A 13,845-nucleotide genomic window follows, 5' to 3' on the forward strand; every position below is an offset into this window, starting at 1 on the left:
AGTATGACCAATATCATTTAATCAGCCCCATTCTGCTGAGTCAAGGCAAATTATCTCATGCTTTTCATGCCTGGCTGCCATGCTACTGCTAACAACTGTCCAGATCTTGATTCTTTTGCCTCTTCTTGGTCTTTTGGGCTCACGTCAGTGCTGTTAAGTCCCCACTCTCAACACAATCTCTCTAAGCATTTAAGATGCTCTGAGACCTCCATCAGCCCATCCCTGAAGGGTACCTCCTTCTCCCAAAAGAAGACCCTTAACTATCTCCTCATACCTCCCAGGGCTTGGAGCAGCTATATATTGGCAATGAGCATAAAGGGGTTCAGAACATGCCACCTCTACATATGTGGAATTAGCATAGACATCTTTCATGTTGAAAGCACTTGTAGATGCAGGAAGGGCTCTCTGAACTCCCACTTTGTACCTAAAAGCAGATCACCAAATTTCCTATGACAGAGTGCCTTCCCTGGACAAGGAAGATCAAAGCATGTTTGTCCATGCCCAAATGGACCTGTGCAAACACATCTACTAAAATCACTCAATCTCTGATTACTTCTCACCCCCATGTATCTCCCAGTCACTGCCCCACAATTTACTGTCCAAGCCCCTTCCTTGTCTTGTCACATGCCCCCCTTTTACCAGTTTTTATATAAAAGTATATAAGCTTTTGGCTAATGTCTTCTTCCATGTTCCTTCTTCAGCTTCCTCTGTACACATAGAAATATTAAATCAATGTGTATGCTTTTCTCTTGTTACTCTGTCTTGTGTCCGTTTAATTCTTAGGCCAGTCACAGAACCTGCGAGGGTAGAGGGAGATTTTTTCCTCTCCTGTAGGTGTTAATGGCTGGTGTCATGTGAAACTCTTCCAGGACCTACAATGCTCTAACTCAGGGGGAAATGTTTTACCATACCCTTCAAGAGGAACATTAATATCTTGTCATTGTAAGAAACCATAGTCAGTTAGCAAGAAAGAAACTTTTCTTTTCAAAGGGCTGGACATTCATGGCACACATGCCAGCCTCTTTGTAAAGCAGTATGGAGCCTAGTAGACATACTCTCAAGGAAGAAGGAAAAGACCCCATCTGTCGTATTCTGTGTAAAAATATGGCATCTGCAGACGGGACAGCCGAGAGTGGTCAAGTAATTATCTACAAGAGGAAAACAAACGAACAAGCATCAGGTTTCTAAATGCAAACTATAAGCATGCTCCAAGGTGGATGAAAATCCCCCAGATAGAAGCACACAGGTGAGGAGTTTGGATCTTCCTTTGGTTCTACCGTCATGGAGCCAATGTGGGGGAGACAGAACTAGGAACTGTTCTGAGTGCATTACACTCTCCTTCATTAATTTTCCCAGCACCAACACAATCATTTCACACCGCAGTTGTACATGGTTACGGCATTGATAAAGAAAAGCGGGGATTACAACCCATGTATCTGATCAGTTTGGGCTTAGGCAATATATTCTGTTCCTTTGTCTTTAAAATAAGAAGCTTTGAGAGGCATAGTAATTTGAAGATCTGACTCCTAGTTTCAGCTCAGGTCACGACCTCAGGGTTGTGAGATCGAGCTCCGTTGCAGGCTCCAGGCTCAATGGGAAGTCTGCTTCAGAACCTCTCTCCCTCTCTCTTTCTGCCCCTCTCTGCTGTGCTATCTCTCTAAAATTAACAAATAAATCTTAAAAAAAAAAAACAAGAGGCTTAAATTGAACCAACTCTATAGTGTCTTCAAGCTCAAAAGGTATATGATTGCATGAGCTGTGATCATAATTTTAAGGCAGCATTTACCAAGACTTGGATGAGTCATCATTCTCAAGCAGTGTTAATACAATGTGAAAAACAGGGTTACTTGGTCAAACAACTAAGAGCAACAGTGAATATTTTTTCTTCCCTTTGAAAGATTTATGATACACATTAATGTATGAAGAATTCAGAACTCTTGCTGTCAGGAAAATGGTTTCACTTTGTTTTACTCTGTGTTTCCTAAATCAACAATATACCCTTTTTATGAATTCTTTATTAATTCTTTCAAATGAATGCTCCATAGAACATATTTCCCAGAATTGTGAGATTAAACTTTTATTTCACTTCATAATGTGAAACAAGTGATTTTGATACACAAGATTAAGAGATCCAGAAAACAAAGGTACTCGATCAGTTGTCCTTGGTCACAATAAGCTACTGGCTAATGGAGTGTGTGGGATTGAGGTGTTAGTGGTCCACACTGAGAGAGCTTTGTTTTGGGCCAGAAGTGCCAGTCTTGGCAGCTGCTGACCAAGACATGTAATAATGTTTATTTACGGTTACACACTGTGCCAGGGCCACAGAGCCTATCTCAGAATGCTCAAACTCAGCCAGCATTTGATGACACACTTCCTACTGCCTTGCACTTTCCACATAGTCTTTTAATAACTTTTATGTGTCAGTTTGGCTACTCGGGTGGATTGCAAGTTCCTCCCCTAACCTTGGTTTCTCCTGGAATGTTTGCTTGTGGACCATCACCATGAAAATAACCTCAGTCACTTGGGAGTTGACATAACCCACTTACGTAAATGGTGCTGAAGTGCACAGCTAAGGAAGCTCATTGGTCGGCTCTTCCAGTCACTGTAGGACCAGGTGACATTATCCTCCCTCCCCCCATTTAATGCCCCAAAGAACATGCACAGCCTCATGCATCCTTACTGCAACTGACAATAAGGGTGGGGGATGGATGTGAGTCAAGTTGAGTTGGCCAGTAGTGTCCACATCGTTCTTGCCATACAAGATACAACCTCCATTTTATGATCAATGGGGAACCATAAATGTGGTTCAAGCATGAAACCCTCAAATGTCACACCCTATTGTTTACTAGACGTCTAAACTAAAATTGAGGATGAAAATATATCCTGATCCTATGGGTCATACTTTGGAAGACATCTAAAACAGTCTGAGGCATTTCTTCCATTTTGAATGAAGTCCACAAGCTTTTATTTTGGTGTTCCCACAAATCAAAATGTATGTTTGAACATATTTGCAATCGTGTGTAAGATCTTAACATTGTGGAGTGTTGGCTTTACTCTGGTTGGTGGAACAGACTTGGAAGAATGAAAAACATATAATGCATAATAAATGTAAGCACATCTATTTATATAACATACTTACTTAACCTTCCTTCCTTCCTTCTTCTATTATCTCAGAAAAATGTTTAAAAGACCAGAGTGTCTTTCCCATGATCTCCATTTTTCAAGTGTTCAGGCTTGTACCACATTGTTTTATCTCTTCTAATTTTTTGAATTTGGGGGGAATGACATGGTGGATGTGTAACAATCCCAAAAGTTTCTGATTTATTTTTTCCATTCCACTCAAACTCAATCATCTTATAGAAGTAAAGGAATAAGAGGTCAGAATTATTTCAGTTCAATTTCAACAGTAAGACGATTCTACATAATAAGTATCCCTGGCATTTTATTTACTATGTCATTGAATATATTGTTTATTATTCATATGCATTAACAGTAGAAGTAATATAATGCAAATAATAAAAAATAAAACAAACAATATTCATAAGCATATTCATTTATAGTAGTATAAAATACACTATTTCATGCTACTTATTTGCTAAGTTATTATTTCATGTTACTTATTTCATGATATTATTTATATCATTGAAGTTTTATTTATTAATTAAACCAACAGCCAATTTAAAATGAATTTAGGGGGGACGCCTGGGTGGCTCAGCGGTTGAATGCCTGCCTTCGGCCCAGGGCATGACCCCGGAGTCCGGGGATCGAGTCCCACATCAGGCTCCCTGCATGGAATCTGCTTCTCTCTCTGCCTGTGTCTCTGTCTCTCTCTTTCTCTCTCTGTGTTTCTCGTGAATAAATAAATAAAATCTTTAAAAATAATAAATAAAATGAATTTAGGATAAAAATCATGCATTATACAAGAATTAAATATTTTTTTTTAAAGTGAGTGCTGATATTTGGACAATGTAAAATAGGGTGTGGAGAGATGGTAGTGGAGGAAGTACACAGAATGCATGCTGTGCTGGCAGAGTGTCAGACTTTGATACTGGGATTGCGGAGAGCCACACACTCAACTAGCAATTTCTAATGAAGGCAAGTAAGAAAATGTGATTAGTTAAGTGGTTCAGAGATTACACAAGGGAGGATAAAATTTCTCCCTAGGAGAGATGCATCTACTTCCAGTTCATTTGGAGCATTCCCCCAGTTGCTACCCCTAAGGGGATAGCGTGCAACATTTAAAGCACCGTCCCCAAGAGCACCCTCCCCAGAGACACAGCAGGGCTTTCCATCATGCCCCTTGAGGCATGGCAAGGGCATAAAGCCAGAGAACAATTTTATAGGAAAAGGCTTGTGAGGGGGGCCGGGGGGGGCAGCGGAGCTGACGGCAGGCTAAAGGGTACTGCCCCTCAGGGCCGCTACCTCCCCGTCTAGCAGGGAACATCTGAGATTGGAGGATGGACCACACACCCCTCAGGCCATTTTCCTCATGTTTCTTTCAAGGAATCTTTCTCGGAATGAACTTTATCATAACTGATGCGCATGGTCCGTTAGGCCATGGAAAGACCTGGAGAGCAACTTTCCTCTGGTCCTGGCTCAGTGTGGACGGGAGTGCAATCTCTTCTGTGCTTCACCGGCATGTGCAGTCTCTTAGGAGAGCAGAGGTGCCCGGTGGGGGTATATAGCTGTGCACGCAGCTGAAGGCCTAGGTCACGCGAGGGCAAAGGGCAGGCGGGCCTAGGCCCTGCCGAAGTGATCCGTGCACTCTCCTTGCTTACAGGCTGAGGCACTGCCAGGGTGCAGAGCTCTATGCCAGCAAAAAGACTGTGATTTTCTTTTTTTTTCTGAGGGAGTATGACTGAGAATCATCCTCAGTTTTACAAAACAAATGGAAAGCAAAAATGAAGTCCTCAGCAGTGCCTCACAGACACACGATTTTAAGAACTCCTACCTTTTAGAATCAATTGGTGGCAAAATACATGTCAAAATAACTGAGTGGCTAAATTCCCATATGAAGCTGCTAACTCACCTCATCCAGTTCAATGTTGGGGAACATTGGCCTAACTTGATAAAGGTACTTAGAATAATTGGTCCATAACCTTTTTGTGATAATGGTTAAGAGTTCACAGCCAACAGTCTATGAACCCCTCTCCTGGTCTATGGCAACACAGCCTTCTGGTCTTCATATGCAATGTCTTTTTATTTTATTTTATCTTATTTTATTTTATTGATTTTATTTTATTTTATTTTATTGATTTTTATTTTATTTTATATTTTATTATTTTATTTTAATTTAATTATTTTATTTATTTTATTTTATTTTATTTTATTTATTATTTTATTTTATTTTCATGGGAGACACAGAGAGAGGCAGAGACACTGGCAGAAGGAGAAGCAGGCTCCATGCAGGGATCCCGATGAGGGACTCAATCCAGGACCCTGGGATCCCACCCTGAGCTAGAGGCAGACGCTCAACCACTGAGCCACCCAAGTGGCCCTTATACAATGTCTTAAGCTCTCTTCTTCCTGGTCAATATAAGAGAGAGACCAGGGAACATTCTCTTCATCCTAACGTATATCAAGTCACCAGGATACATGCTAATAATATTAGGAAATGTACACAGGAGGGGAGGAGATTGAGCACTTGTCTTTAGCTCTCCAGAGATTGTTACCACATCTGTCAATGAACATCCCTACAGACTCCAATTTATTGATTGCCATGGTGTTAAACAGGTATACGTAGAAATAGGTGATTGTGGGCCTCAATAGGGTAATAAGATCTTGTCTTCACCTTAATTCCTGGAAAGTATGCTCTGATTGGCCACCATCCTATACCATCAGCTTCATCTACAAACTCCCTCATATTTTGTGCTCTGATAACATTGAGTTATTTTTAGATCCCAGAATGTGGCAAGCAGCTGCCCACATCGTAGCCTGCACTGGAGCTACTTTCTCCCGTCTGGAATGGCCTTCTTCTCCTTTCCACTCAGTGAGCCTGCTTCCCACGCCTGTAGTCATGTTCAGGCACCACCTGTCCTGGAAATATCCTTCCCATCCTCCCTCTGCCCCCTGAAGAAATATTAATTCGTTTTCCTAAGCAAAAATTTGAGAAGACCTCTTTAATTTCCTAACAGAAAAATCAATAGATTTATTGCAGCAAGGAGTTCTCTCATTCTGTACGAGATCCTCTCCAATCATAATTACAGCAGACTATATTATTTTAGTTACAGTCACATCTAAATCAAATCACATTTTCTCAATGTCATATAACCAATCCTACATTTGGACCAAACCCTATTGCTTTATATCAAGATGATGCGAAGTTCTCAAGGTCTAAGTATGGGCATTTTAAGTACAAGGAACAATGCAAATTCAAGAAAAGCATGCTTAGCCTGTCTTGGTAATCTGCTATACTTCTTTTTGCTATAGTTTTTTGCATAGCCAGGCAGCCTGGTGTTATTCAACACTTTTTAGTATAATTTGCTCTCTTCATGTTTCAATTGTAATTCTTCCTAAAGGCTCATTTCCTTAAGTGTCCTCCAGTTGGAATTCAAAATCCTAAATGAAAGTGTAGCAAGGCGACTCAAGAGGTACTGAAGAAATAAGTCATTTTTTTTTTTTTAAATGAAAAGAGGACTGCTGGCAAACTCACAGAACATAGCCACGCGGATATTAGTCATTAGTAATGATTGGGCACTTAGGCCACTGCGTGTTGCCTATCGTGCCCTGGCTTTGATTGATGGGCCACACAGTGCCTAATATGATGTACACTGAGTCTTTCCCTTAAGGGATTAGAGCACTGACATCTGGTGAATGAGAAACAGCTTTATATTTCACCAAGGAGGCCTCCACTGTGATTCATTACAGGTAAGGCATCACTTTCATAATGGTGAGATTAACACTATGTGCCATTCTCTAGTAAGTGTTCTAGCACATACACTGCCTCTGCAGTCCCTCTTACACAAGCACACCCTCAACTTCTATTAAAACAAATAATTATTTGAGCCCAGGTGTACCCAGGGGCCAACAATTATTTTGAAAATATACCCATGAGCATTTTTGCACAACAAAAATGGTTCCATCAATGGACTATTTCCTCTGGAAATGGCTGTATGCTGACTCATTCTGTTCTGGAGAAAGGAAAGGTCTGGGGGTGGGGGAAACATATCATGATTAGTATGCAGTTAGTTCACCAAAAAAGACAATAGACTGATGTATAAAACAGATCCCCCTAGGCTCAGGCAAACTGTGGGATGACAGGTCTAACTATTCCTGTGCAGTTAGAAAAACAGTCCTAATACAAAACATCTCTTCGGAGGGGAAACATCCTCAGAAGCATAAGATAGTACTTCCAGTTGTCATTAATCCTTTTCAAAGTACTAAATTTGTCTGAATTAAGGTGAATGAGATAAGGCTGGGGAAGGATCAGAGGACACTTAGGATCGTGATTAAAGTTTGAAATGCAGTAACGTGCTAGGCACATAGGCAGAGTTAGATACACTCAAGTGTTGAAGCTGCAAATGAAATTAGTAATAATCTTCACCTAGATTTTTTTTTCCAATTTCACAGTCAAAGGAGATGCAGGCAGCAAAGTCAGCTTGCTTATTCACCGCCACACAGCCCACTACATCCAGAAATGGGTGGAACGTACTTGCGTACTAGTGCAGGGCTTGGTATGGGGCAGCAAGGATCCTTCCGAAAACATTAAGAAGTGTAGAGACCATCAGAGAAGGGAATAGAAACAGTAGAACCGCACCTAGTTACCAAGTACCTTCTAAGTGCAAGGAATTTAACAATGAGTCTAAAGGAAAAGTCAGTAATTCTAACTAATATAAGTCATCATGCACAGCTGGTTTGACAAATTTCCAGAGGGAAAATTTTTAGGAAACTGCCATCTGGCTCATCTACTTCACCCAGGTTGGCCGACTTTGCTCTGCAAAGACACAGGGTGGGTCCGCATAACAGGGCACTTTAAGACCCTTGGGGACATGTGGCCCATTTTGGGGACTGGGGAATCTTCCCCTCTCCCCACAAGCACACTCAGTAGGCACCCTCATAGCTTGTGGGCCAGTTTTAGCTCTTGGAATTTTTTGGCTCCCGTTAAGTCACTCCATTAACAGTTGGCTTTGATTTGCACACAGCCCCGCATGGCCCATGACACATCACCTGCGGAGCTCTAACTGCTCTCCACTGCTGCGGTGTGGGATGCGGGGCAGTCTCCGCAGGCACACTCCACTCTGCAGATCCCTAAGTAACGGGGCCTGCAGAGGCATCAGCTTCTGAGCTGCAGATGATGTTCTGCTCAGACACAGGTGCCTGGGCCTCCCTGGGTCCCTGTGCTCCTGGAGTTTGCACAAAGTACCTAATACCCAACTGGTGTCTGACCTGGGCCCAGCCCTGTTCCCATAGACCTTCACTTATAAGGCCTTCACATAGCATCTTGGGCTGCTGGGGCCTGGGTGCTTACAAACCAGACACAATGACCCCTCACCACTCTGGAGGCTGGAAGTCCAAGAGTATGGTGCTGGTGGACTCAGTGACTGATAAGACCCGGTCTCCAGGTTCATGGGTGGCATCTCTTTTGCTGTGTCCCCCCACGGTGGAAGGAACGATGGAGCTCTCTCGGGTCTCTTTTGTAAGGATGCTAATCCCATGATGAGGCCTACACTCTCAAGACCTCAGCACCTCCCAGAGGCCCTACCTCCTAACATCATCACTGTGGGTGAATGTGACCAGAGGGAAGCAGGGAGGTCAGGTGGGGGGGATATACATGAATACATATATGTACATATAGTATTTGTGTGCTATGTATGTACTGTTTGTATTCAGAATAGGACATGAGATATGAGGAGGGGGAAGAGAAGGGGAAGATGTTTGAGGCTGAGATGCTGGGTGAGTGCCCATGGTTCATGCTGTAGTTTGCACCACAGTGATGGGCAAGCTTGGGGCCATTGAGAAGGGATTGGGGGAGACTCAGGAGGTTTGTTCAGGATCTCTCACATTCAAAAGGGCCATTAAACAACCAAAGGCAATCTTGAGGTGACAGAAATAAATAATAATGCTTGTTTGGAGAAACCAGACTTGTCCTGATGCAATTAGTTGATCAGGGAAAAATTGGGATGCTGCAGGAATTCTCGGATTTCACATTTACTTATGTACAATTCTGTACACAAAGGACACTACGTGAATGCAGAAAGCAGCCCCCAGCTGGACCCAACACATGGGAAGGCACACAACTCAGCATCATGAGCTCACCCCCCAGCCTGGAGTCACCGCTCCCGTCTACCCCACCACCACTTCCCTGTAACTCGTGGGCTGCAACCCCCTGGGACACCCACTTCCAAAAGCAAACAGCAGGTCTTTTTTAAATAAAGCTCCAGATTTATTGTAGCAGTTAAACATTTTCAGCCACTTAGACTGTGTAAAAGTGTTCATGCTTTATTAGTTTTCTACCCTTTTTATGCATCACGGCTGAGTTTTTTGAGCATCGGGCCTCATTCCGTTCCCCCATGAGCCTTGTGGTTTTGGCTGCATGACTGTACCTAGTGTGGCGATTGTTGGGACTCATAAGCCGGTGCCCGCAGAACTGATTACCAGCCAGTGGAGCTCAGTGGAAACACAGAGCTGGAGTTGGGGCCTCAGACGCTGGCTGTAGGAAGGCGTGTGGCTCTCATCACTTTCGCACGTGTGACCCTAGGTGTCCTGTGCCAGGGACCCCCACTGGGAGCGTCTTGAAGGCGTGAAAACTCATCCTTATATGTCAACTTCCAGCCAAGGGCCTGGCTTTTAAGAGCTGCTTGATAACTTGCGAATCTAGCTCTTCCCAGAACAATGTCTACCATTCTTCAAAAGGTGAATCATTATGGACAAAGTGATGTTTGCTCCAAGTTTGACTGAGAAGTCCCCTGTGAGTTATGTGCAGGCTTTGAGCTCACTTTATCCTTAAAACACGTGTACAGATGCTGACTCTTCTCTCTCTCTCTCTCTCTCTCTCTCTCTCATTTTGGAAGCTCTGTTGATGCCTATCCTGTGAAGTTCTCCAGAATCTTTCCAACCTGCTACTCAACCCACAGGGTATAGCTCACACAGCCTCTCAGGGGTGCACATGATGAATTACTTCCACACTATTACCCTCAGCATCTGTGTAACCCGCAGGAAACTTACCATGGCCCGAATATCTGTATTCCTTCCCAAAGTTCATGTCGAAGCCCCAACTCTCACTGTGATGGTGTAAGGAGGTCTGTGGAAGGTGCTGAGGTCATGAGGGTGGGACCTTCATGGGTGGGATTGGTGCCCTTGCGAAAGAGGCCCCAGAGAGCCTCCTTGCCCCTCCCTCCATGTGAGGTCACAGGAAGGAAGTTGTCTGTGAACCATGAAGCAGGGCATCAACAGAGACTGAACTCGCCAGTGCCCTGACCTTGGACTTAGCAAACTCCAAGCTATGGGAATTAAAGTATGCTGTTCATACGCCATCCAGTCTGAACACATTAGCTCAAAACTTTGCATAGCTCTTCTGCTTGTGTGGTCAGAGTCCTGGTCCCACAGACACTGTCCCCACCTTCCCAGAGCCCAGGAGTGGCCGTATCTCTGGCAGTTTGGGTGCAGTATCCACTTAAAAGGTTGACTTTTCTGGGCAGGAGGTGGGAGGCAGAATGGGTTGTGCTTGCCTCAAATTTATATTCTCTCTCATGCGCCATCTTAATATAAAAAGGAGGAAGAAGTAGGGAGATTGACTCAGTTGGCTTTGTTAGAATTTCCCCTTTTAGAACGTTGGCAGTAAAATGCCTGGCACACCCATGGGAAAGTTTAAATTCTAAAAGATGAGGCTTTCGGGTTTCTGTCCTAGCTGTGGGCAGTTTGCTCCTTCTCATCAGGAGCTGGGAAGTGTGGGGAGTTTGGATGGAGGTGGAAGTGCCTTTCCCAGGGTCTTGGAAGACTCCCACCTCTTTCCCTGGAGACAAACCCCTGGGTTCCAGTCACGCTCTCTTGGAGGTTTCGTAAAGCGCTGCTTGCTCAGAGTTCTGAAATTGGCAATTGTCAATAAAGGAATGGCACCCTTTTCTGACTCACAATCCATTCTTCAAGACTTCTTAATGTCGCTGACTTTGGGACCCTTAGCAGACTGGCGTAACAAGCATTTTATGACTGGCTGTCAGGGAGATCCACCTGTGTCTGAAACCCTTAGCAAATGGGCCTATTTGGCCGCCTTCCTGCTTTGGTACGTAAACTTCCATGTGTGTAAATAATCACACTCCCATCCATTCACTTGGAGAAGGTTATTATATTTCACACGCTGTGAAAAGCCCCGAGTGTCAAAGGCATGCTTTATAGCATCACCGCAGGAAAATATATCATTGTGGGAAGGCTTACTCCAATAAAACCTCTTTATGGGTGATAGATTTTATTTGTGAGTTTATGACAAATATCTGAAACATCAGGTATTCATGTCGTAATCACCTTTTATGGGCTTTAGTTTTCTTCTGTGCTCGGAAAGAGCACGCTCATCCACGCCCGGGATTCAGAAAGGTTGGTACTTAGATGCTAATTCCTCGGGCGGCCTTGGGCAAGTTGCTTGGTTCCTCTGCATTGCACCTTTATAAAACCTACCTTGCATGAACGCAATGATAATTAATTGGGCATTAATCCTAATGTTCTTTGAAGATCTGAAAGCGCTCTGTGTGGCCATCATTTCAGCTGCTTTATGAGTTTGAGTCCTGTTTATTGGTTTTTACTGATTGTTTTATTATTTTTATTCATGCATTAAAACTAACCTCTAAATGAGTATGTTCCTCTTGCATTTCCCAGTTTGGAAGAGCAGCATTTTGGTTTGGCAATGGAAGTTGAGGTAAAAGTATGTGGCATGTGCCCTAGTGGGATTTGCTGCATTTCTTTGTTCTCTAATATTGAAGGGTAAGAAATCTGCCCTGTACAGACAAGCTTGAAATATATTCCAGAAATGGTGTTTTCTAAGAAGTCCTGATTGATGCGTCTAATTGGGTGGTCATTATGCTCGAGCACACTGGGCTGTTGAGGACTAGGTTTATTTCCATAGGGACACAGTGAAGGACTGTCCAGTTGACTGTTAATCTCTGAGGAGGGAGATGTCCTCAGTGTGGCCTGTCTTTCTGTGCTGGGAGGAGGTTGGGCAGCACACAGACAGCACATAGTTCAGTGAGCCATGACTCTTCCTTCACATTCCCTTTAGAAAGTTCCACCAATGGACAGTCCATCAGAAACAGGCCTAAGTGCTGCTGGGGTTCTTCAAAGCAGACCTTAGTAAAGGGGGTATGGTAGGTTTCCTCTGTGTACACAGAGAATGGGGCAAGTCAGGCCTGCCTGCAAGACTGTGAGACTTCTAGAAAATATCAAAAAGGTTCTGAAATCCAGCTCTACCCACACACCTGGTACGCAATTTTATAAATTGTCACACCAGCCGTGTCCTCCCCAGCTGAATAAAGAAAATCATATCTCTTCTGGCTTTGAAATAAAAATATGCTTACATTCCACATTGCTTATTATTAAATGGAGGCAGGTAGAAAGTTAATCTTTAAAAATTGGACCCAGTGGGTGCTATGTTAAGTGAAATAAGTCAGACTGAGAAAGACAAATACCGTACGACCTCACTTATGTGGGGAGCCTCAAAAACAAAATGAACAAATAAACAAGCAAAAATAAGAAACAGACCATAAACACAGAGAACAAACTGATGGTTTCTAGAGGGCCAGGGTGGGGATGGGCGACATGGGGGGAGGTCCAAGCTCCTAATTCTGGGGCAAAGAAGTCATAGTGATCAAAGATACAGCACAAGGGACTAGAGTCAATGATATTGTAGTAGTATCATATGGAAATGGATGGACGCTACCCTTGTGGGGAGCTCAGCATAACATAGAGACTTGTCGAATCACTATGTTGTGCACCTGAAAGTAATTCAGTGTGGTGTGCCAACTACACTCTAATAAAACTTTTTTCTTTTTTTTTTTAAGAAGTTGAGCCATCTAACACGATGAGGAATATTTAAGAGACATAGCTGTTACCCGAAGGTAAGTTGATCGTTAAATTAGGTTTAGAAGTGACTCAGAATATGGTATCTCAGGAAAAGAACGCACACTTGTATTCACTGTGATGGCCTCTGCACTCAGCTCGTTTACTCCACCAGCAAACAAGCTCCATGACTCCGTTCCAGAAAAAGCATGTTACCACCTAGCCAACTGCGCTCTCCGTTCAAAACCATGCATTTCTGAGTGATAGTCGAAACCTATCTTTAAGTCATCCAAATGTGAACACCAAGAGAAGCAGTGGTGACATATAATTACTCCCACATTTCACACATCCTTGAAGGTGGACCTCATTTGGTTGAACTCATTCCGAGTAGTAAAACTTGGATGAATTTTCAGTGTTTAATCTGGAAGCTGCAGCCACTGTAAAACCTGTCGGCACTGCTGAAATTAAAAGTGCGATGTATTCAGACATGAGGTAATAAAGGTATCTGGTGATGTGCTCAGGGTGTCTACCAAAAATGAAAATTCACCTCTCTAATTCTCATAACATTTTGGTGATGTATGAGTAGCTGAGTAACATTTTTAAAGGCCTAAAACATTTTCGGTGTATTTTGCCACTAACCTGTTTCCTGCCAATGAGATGGCAATTGAGCTACGTTACCTATTTTGTCAGTTTTCACACTGTTTGTGAATTTTACTAAGTGAAATGTATGTACACGTCAACACTGTCAGCCAATTGATTTCTTAAGACCTATTGTTTTTTGCTCAACACGTAAAATAAAAAAGAATTAGTTTTATTTATTTATTTTTATTTATTTATTTATTTTTTAATTTAAACGTGATTATA

Source organism: Canis lupus, chromosome 2 (assembly GCF_003254725.2).
Source record: "Canis lupus dingo isolate Sandy chromosome 2, ASM325472v2, whole genome shotgun sequence".
Taxonomy (NCBI): Eukaryota; Metazoa; Chordata; class Mammalia; order Carnivora; family Canidae; genus Canis; species Canis lupus.